At 53.1% G+C, this 8,194-nt stretch overlaps 1 long non-coding RNA gene across 1 annotated transcript; it reads right to left on the reverse strand.

Moving 5' to 3' along the window:
- Positions 1-2,825: 2,825 nt before the first annotated feature.
- On the reverse strand, positions 2,826-6,994 carry LOC142915800 (uncharacterized). Its single transcript, XR_012936104.1, has 3 exons — positions 5,805-6,994; positions 4,527-4,608; positions 2,826-3,532 (listed from the first exon to the last, which is right to left on the reverse strand). It is a non-coding gene; the product is annotated as an uncharacterized LOC142915800 (long non-coding RNA).
- Positions 6,995-8,194: the final 1,200 nt, after the last annotated feature.

The following is an 8,194-nucleotide window of genomic DNA, read 5'->3' on the forward strand; positions in this document are numbered from 1 at the left end:
CCCAGCTGGCTTTTCCAGAAGGCCCCTTGTGATAAGGTGTAATTCCTGCTTCTCCGCGCTGTGAGAGAGACAAAGGTGGTCGGGGTTGCTTGGGATATTGTTTAAACTCTTTCGTAAGTTTGCCCGTTCGCCTCATTCCTTCTCGATAACCTTTGATGTGACTTGGTATTTTGTCTCCAAACTTTAACAGTAAAAGTATTAAAGGTGAAAATCATTTGATAGCGAATTAATTATTGGATAATAATTCACTGGACCGCTAACTTTAGCTTATTCTTGTTATTGCATTTTAAATTTGAACCGTTGTTTTAATGACAAAGAAAAAATATATATATGGTTTAACCCATGGGCGTCCTCGTTTCTGGGTTGCGGAGGGCTTCCCTCTGCGTGACCTCCCTTAGGGCACATCAAACTTTTGTTCATCTGGAGATCTTCGCAGATAGCTGCTAACATCCTCGCCTAGAGAGTTTTATTATTTCTTTATTTTTTAATGGTCTGTTTATGATCGACATCTGGTTTTTCGTGTGCCTGGATTACAGGTTTTATTATTTTTTCTTTGTTAAAAAAAAATATTATATATAACGCAAATATTATTGTTAATATCAATTTTGGAAAAGGCTCATATACAACAGTAGCAGCCACCACCACCACCCACTATCAGCAGCAGCCACCACCACCACCATCAGCAGTAGCAGCCACCACCACCACCCGCTATCAGTAGCAGCCACCACCACCACCCGCTATCAGCAGCAGCCACCACCACCACCACCCGCTATCAGCAGCAGCCACCACCACCCACTAGCAGCAGCCCTCACCACCACCACCACCCACTAGCAGCAGTAGCAGCCCTCACCACCACCACCACCCACTATCAGCAGTAGCCACCACCACCACCACCCGCTATCAGCAGCCCTCACCACCACCACCACCCGCTATCAGCAGCCTTCACCACCACCACCATCACCCGCTATCAGCAGCCCTCACCACCACCACCACCCGCTATCAGCAGCCCTCACCACCACCACCACCCGCTATCAGCAGCCACCACCACCACCCACTATCAGTAGTAGCAGCCCTCACCACCACCACCACCCATTATCAGCAGTAGCAGCCCTCACCACCACCACCACCACCACCCGCTAGCAGCAGCAGCCACCTCCACCACCCGCTATCAGCAGTAGCAGCAGCCACCACCACCACCCACTATCAGCAGCCACCACCACCACCCGCTATCAGCAGTAGCAGCAGCAGCAGCAGCCCCAGGTTAATGTCGCTCTATGTAGCTTGAGTCGCCCACACTCCTTGTCCGCATGCGAGCTCGCATGCTGACACGGGGTGTGTATGCGTCTGCGGGTTAGATGCGGGAAAATACGGTGCTCATATTATGGGAATACACACGCTTCTCTTTTTACGCATTTAGACCTGAGGGCTAAGGTAGTTTACCTCACTTAATTTTTTTAAATTAAATATCATGAGTTTAATAACAAAAAATAAACGTAATTACTGTCCGGATCTGCGCGCCTTCTTAATACGTAAATGGAATTGTAAATCACGAGGCGGGTAGAACTCGTAACAGCCTTTATTATAAATCACTGTGGAACGTCAATCTCAGTGGGGTGCTAATACAACTCACATGATAACCACCACCACCATCATAACCACCACCACCATCATGACCACCACCACCATCATAACCACCACCATCATAACCACCACCATCATAACCACCACCACCATCATAACCACCACCATAACCACCACCACCATAACCACCACCACCACCATCATAACCACCATAACAACCACCATCATGACCACCACCACCATCATAACCACCACCACCATAACTACCACCACCATGATAACCACCACCACCATCATAACCACCACCATCATAACCACCACCATCATAACCACCACCACCATAACCACCACCATAACCACCACCATCATAACCACCATCACCATCATAACCACCACCACCATAACCACCATCATAACCACCACCATCATAACCACCACCATCATAACCACCACCACCATCATAACCACCACCATCATAACCACCACCACCATCATAACCACCACCACCATCATAACCACCACCACCATAACCACCACCACCATAACCACCACCACCATCATCACCACCACCATCATAACCACCACCACCATCATAACCACCATCACCACCATAACCACCACCACCATCATGACCACCACCATCATAACCACCACCATCATAACCACCACCACCATAACCACCACCACCATAACCACCACGACCACCACCATAACCAGCACCACCACCATCATCACCACCACCATCATAACCACCACCACCACCATCATAACCACCATCACCACCACAACCACCACCACCACCATCATGACCACCACCATCATAACCACCACCACCACCACCATAACCACCACCACCATAACCACCACCATCATAACCACCATCATAACCACCACCATCATAACCACCACCATAACCACCACCATAACCACCACCATCATAACTACCATCATAACCACCATCACCATAACCACCACCATCACCATAACCAACACCATTATAACCACCACCACTATCATGACCACCACCACCATAACCACCACCATAACCACCACCACCATCATAACCACCACCACCATAACCACCATCATAACCACCACCATAACCACCGCCATCATAACCACCACCACCATAACCACCATCATAACCACCACCACCATAACCACCACCACCATCATAACCACCACCACCATAACCACCACCACCACCATAACCACCACCATCATAACCACCACCATAACCACCACCATCATAACCACAACCATAACCACCACCACCATCATAACCACCACCACCATAACCACCACCAACATCATAACCACCACCATCATAACCACCACCATAACCACCACCATCATAACCACCACCACCATCATAATCACCACCACCACCAGCATAACCACCATAACCAACACCACCATCACCACCACCACCATCATAACCACCACCACCATCATCACCACCACCATCATCACCACCATCATAACCACCACCACCATCATAACCACCACCACCATCACCATAACCACCACCACCATAATCACCATCACCATCATCACCACCATCATCACCACCACCACCACCATAACCACTACCACCATAACAACCACCACCACCGAGCTGTGCCGAGCGGTTCACTTGTGCGGCGATGTTGAAGGAGCGGTCGAGTGCGGCGACGTCGTTACAGACGAGGGCCTATTTCAGGACGGCTCGTAGAAGCAGCAGCAGCGGCGACCGTGGTCGTCCCAGTCGCCACAATCACCAACACCGTCGTCACCGTCGCCGCCGCCGCCGCCACCGCCACCAGGGATGCGTGGGCACCGACGGTGCGAGCGGCGGCGCTTGAGAGCGCCGCAACCGGCAGGATGCCGGCGGGGGGTGGCCGGGCGACGGGGCAAACCGGCGGGGAACCACCAGGAGCCCCCCCCCCCGCACGTTTGAGGCCGGGTCGACCTAGGGGAGGCCCGGGTGCCGTTCAGATAATCCCCGTCACTGTTACAGCGACGGATGAACTTCGACCTTTGAATTGATGCCGTGGTGCAGGAACGGTGCAGGAGGGGGGAGGAACATGGGGAAGGAGGAGGGTGGGGGTGGTGGTGCAGGTGATGGGGGTTGGACGAGGTGGAGTAGATGGAGGTGCAGGAGGTGGGGTGGATGGAGGTGGAGTAGATGGAGGTGGAGTGGATGGAGGTGCAGGAGGTGGAGTGGATGGAGGTGGAGTGGATGGAGGTGGAGTAGATGGAGGTGGAGTGGATAGAGGTGCAGGAGGTGGAGTGGATGGAGGTGGAGTGGATGGAGGTGGAGTAGATGGAGGTGCAGTAGATGGCGCTGGAGTAGATGGAGGTGGAGTGGATGGAGGAGTGGATGGAGGTGCAGGAGGTGGAGTAGATGGAGGTGGAGTAGATGCAGGTGGAGTAGATGCAGGTGGAGTAGATGCAGGTGGAGTAGATGCAGGTGGAGCGGATGGAGGTGGAGTAGATGGAGGTGGAGTAGATGCAGGTGGAGTAGATGGAGGTGCAGCGGATGGAGGTGGAGTAGATGCAGGTGGAGTAGATGCAGGTGGAGCGGATGGAGGTGGAGTAGATGGAGATGGAGTAGATGCAGGTGGAGTAGATGGAGGTGGAGTGGATGGAGGTGGAGTAGATGGAGGTGGAGTAGATGCAGGTGGAGTAGATGGAGGTGGAGTAGATGGAGGTGCAGGAGGTGGAGTAGATGGAGGTGGAGTAGATGCAGGTGGAGCGGATGGAGGTGGAGCGGATGGAGGTGGAGTAGATGGAGGTGGAGTAGATGGAGGTGCAGGAGGTGGAGTAGATGCAGGTGGAGTAGATGCAGGTGGAGTGGATGCAGGTGGAGTAGATGGAGGTGGAGTAGATGGAGGTGGAGTAGATGCAGGTGGAGTAGATGGAGGTGGAGCAGATGGAGGTTCTGGTGTCTGTACGCCGGTCACCTTGGCGGTGCTGGCTCCCACGTGGGGGTTGGCGGAGCGCGTGTGGATCTCGCGCTTCACCTGCTGCTGCTGCTGCCGCTGCCTGTAAATGTGGAGGCGGAGGTTTGGCCGCTGCTCTAACGACGGCACTACACGCACCTCTATGAGTCTCCGTGAGTCTCTATGTATCTCTATGAGTCTCTGTATCTCTATGAGTTTCTATGTATCTCGATGAGTCTCTCTGTATCTCTAAGTCTCTATGTATCTCTATGAGTCTCTATGTATCTCTATGCGTGTTGATGTATCTCTACGAGTCTCTATGTATCTCTGAGTCTCTATGCGTCTCTATGTATCTCAATGTATCTCTATGAGTCTCTCTGTATCTCTGAGTCTCTCTGTATCTCTGAGTCTCTATGTATCTCTACGAGTCTATGTAACTCTATGCGTCTCTCTATCTCTGAGTCTCTATGTATCTCTATGAGTCTCTATGTATCTCTATGAGTCTCTCTGTATCTCTAAGTCTCTATGTATCTCTATGAGTATGTATCTCTATGCGTCTCTATGTATCTCCATGAGTCTATGTGTCTCTATGAGTCTCGATGCATCTCTAGGTACCATAGAGACTCATAGATACCTAGAGACTCATGGAGATACATAGAGACTCATGGAGATACATAGAGACTCATGGAGATACATAGAGACTCATGGAGATACAGAGACTCCATGCAATCATGGTGATTATCTATGCAACCTCCTGTAGACCAAGTGAGGTAGTCAACATCTCATAGCCACCGTGATGAGACACGCAGACTCCAAATATGCAGCAGCAGACATCGTCAGGGTTGGTATCAAACCCACGACCTCCTGTACACCAGGCGAGGTAGTCAACATCTCATAGCCACCGTGATGATGATGACAGACGCAGACTCTAAATATACAGCAGCAGACATCGTCAGGGTTGGTATCAAACCCACGACCTCCTGTACACCAGGCGAGGTAGTCAACATCTCATAGCCACCGTGATGATGACAGACGCAGACTCTAAATATACAGCAGCAGGCATCGTCAGGGTTGGAATCAAACCCACGACCTCCTGTACACCAGGCGAGGTAGTCAACATCTCATAGCCACCGTGGGTCCCATGAGTGTGAGGCGAGTCAAGAGCTGCAAGGCTGAACTTGTCCGTTCATCGACGTGGGATGGATGACGCCTCGCTTGGACGCTCTGTGGACGCTCACCATTCACCGCTCGACGCTCACCGCTCTCCGCAGACTCGCAGAGCGAGTCGATGCCAATTACCGGTTCATTACGGCCGTGGCGGTGGTGACGGTGGTGGTGGTGGCCGTGGCGACGGTGACGCCGGTGGCCGTGGCGGGGGTGATGGCGTCCGTGGCGACGGCGTTCCTGGCTTCGGTGACGTGCGTCGTCCACGCCGCTTCCTGCTCCAGCCGTCGCCACTTGGCTCGTCGATTTTGGAACCAACCCTTGACGAGGACCGCAATAACAAAATCATCCAGCGGTGTGCGTGGTGTCTGTGTGTGTCTACGTGTGTCTGTGTGTGTCTACGTGTGTGTGTGTGTCTACGTGTGTCTGTGTGTGTCTACGTGTGTCTGTGTGTGTCTGCGTGTGTCTGTCTGTGTCTGTGTGTCTACGTGTGTCCGGCAAAACAACCCCTTACCTCCTCGCGGTGCCGGACGGGCAACTCTGTCGTGGACAGTGCTGTGGGGGGAGGTCCAATTTTGATTGGCTCCTCCCCTCATGGCATATGTGTCCACCACAGGGGCTAAACGGGGGCTCTGGATGGGTGCGAGGGGCTGGTAACCCCTCCACCTTCAATTAATTACCACTAAACCACGAGTTAAACTGAAATATGTAACTAATAAGCTTGTGCCGGAGGCCCCGGGGGGCCAGGCGTCTATGACGTCTCCTGACTAAACCCCAATTGGCGGAGCCAGGAGATTGAATATCTACCCTCGGGGCTCCTCCAGAAACAACGAAAAGCCACTACGGGTGGCCACGTGGAATGTTCGAACGCTCACTGCGGAGGAGAGGCTGCCACTCCTCTGTCGGGAGCTGGACCGGTACCGCCTGGATCTACGTGGCATTCAGGAGGTCCGGTGGACCGGCTCTGGCTCCTGCCACCATGAGGGGTGGACAGTCCTCTACTCGGGGCAGGAGACTGCCAAACAACAGGGAGTGGCTCTTCTTTTGAACAAAAGAATGAAGGGGGCGTGGGAGCGTGGCGGTGAGGTGTGGGAAGCTGTAAGCCCCAGGCTACTTTGGGCTCGCCTTCCCATCAACCGGAGGTGAGGAATGGTGGTCGTGGTTACTTATGCCCCCACCGAAGATGAACATCCGTGGAGGGATGCAGGCAAAGCCGATGAGTCAGATGCCTTAAATGACCTCCTGTCACAAGTGCTGGCTAAAGTGGCCCCTCGGGATAGAGTCATCATGCTGGGTGACTTCAATGCCCGAGTTGGTCATGATACTGGCACCTGGTCTGGAGTGATTGGAGGGCATGGGCCAGATCAGCTCAATAACAACGGTAGGAGGCTGCTAGATTTTTGTGCAGCCCATGGACTTGTAATTACCAACACGCTGTTCCGGCATCGGCGCATCCACACAACATCATGGATGCATGCCGGGTCCAAGCAAGAACATCTGCTGGACTACATAGTGACGGACCAGCGGATGCGAGCCCATGTCCTTGACACCAGGACCTACCGTGGAGCTGATCTGCCCTCTGACCATCGACTAGTCATCTGTAAGATGCGCCTGCCATTCTTCCACTCCGGTGGTGGGTGTACACCCAGGACCGCATTCCAACCTAATGTGGCCTGGTCTCAGTTATCTGATGAAAGTTGCAAGCGAGAATTTCATCATCGCTTGCGGCTGGGATTGGCATCGTCCCCGACTCCTCCTGATGTCGAGGGTAAATGGGCGAGGTTTAGGAGTGTGACTCATGCAGCTGCAATGGCTGCTTTGGGTATGCGGTCCAGACCTCCCCAGAGACCCTGGCTGACAGAGGAGGTGTTCAGGATGGTTGAGAAAAAGCGACAGGCCCACTGTCATCGGCTACAGAATCCCACGTCAGAGAATGAGGAGGCTTACCGCAGCCTTCGCTCGGAGGTTCGGAGAGCCGTGAGGCGCTGCAAGGATGGGTGGTGGTTGCGGGTTGCTGAGGAGATGGAGTCTGCCTCAGTGGCCCGTGATCACAAATCTCTATTTAACTCCATCAAAAAAGTAACCTGCAGCGCCACACCTATTACCATCATTAGGGGAAAAAACGGTGATCCAATCTCCGACCCCCAGGAACAGGTTTGCAGATTTGCTGAGCATTTCTGTGAGGTCCTGGGGGACGGAAAATCCCTCAGCCAGGAAAACATCGTGGCACAAAGTGAGGATGACCCTGCTGAGGCTGCGGTGCCTCAAATATTGGAAGAAGTCACCCCCTGTGAGTGGCTGGCTGAGGTGCCATCTGTTGAGGAAGTACTGAAGGCAATCCGGAGTCTGAGACCAGGAAAGGCAGCGGGCAGAGATGATCTCCCAAGCGAAATGCTGAGGGAGGGTGGCGTTTGTGCACAGACTGCCCTATATGACATCATAACAACGGTCTGGACCACTGGATGGGTTCCACAGGATTGGAAGGATGCCCTGGTGGTCCCCCTTTTTAAGAAGGGGGGACCGCA

This window comes from Petromyzon marinus, unplaced genomic scaffold, assembly GCF_048934315.1.
Source record: "Petromyzon marinus isolate PM22_M1 ecotype Great Lakes invasive population unplaced genomic scaffold, UKy_Petmar_22M1.pri1.0 PM_G_Scaffold_35, whole genome shotgun sequence".
NCBI classification, from domain to species: domain Eukaryota; kingdom Metazoa; phylum Chordata; class Hyperoartia; order Petromyzontiformes; family Petromyzontidae; genus Petromyzon; species Petromyzon marinus.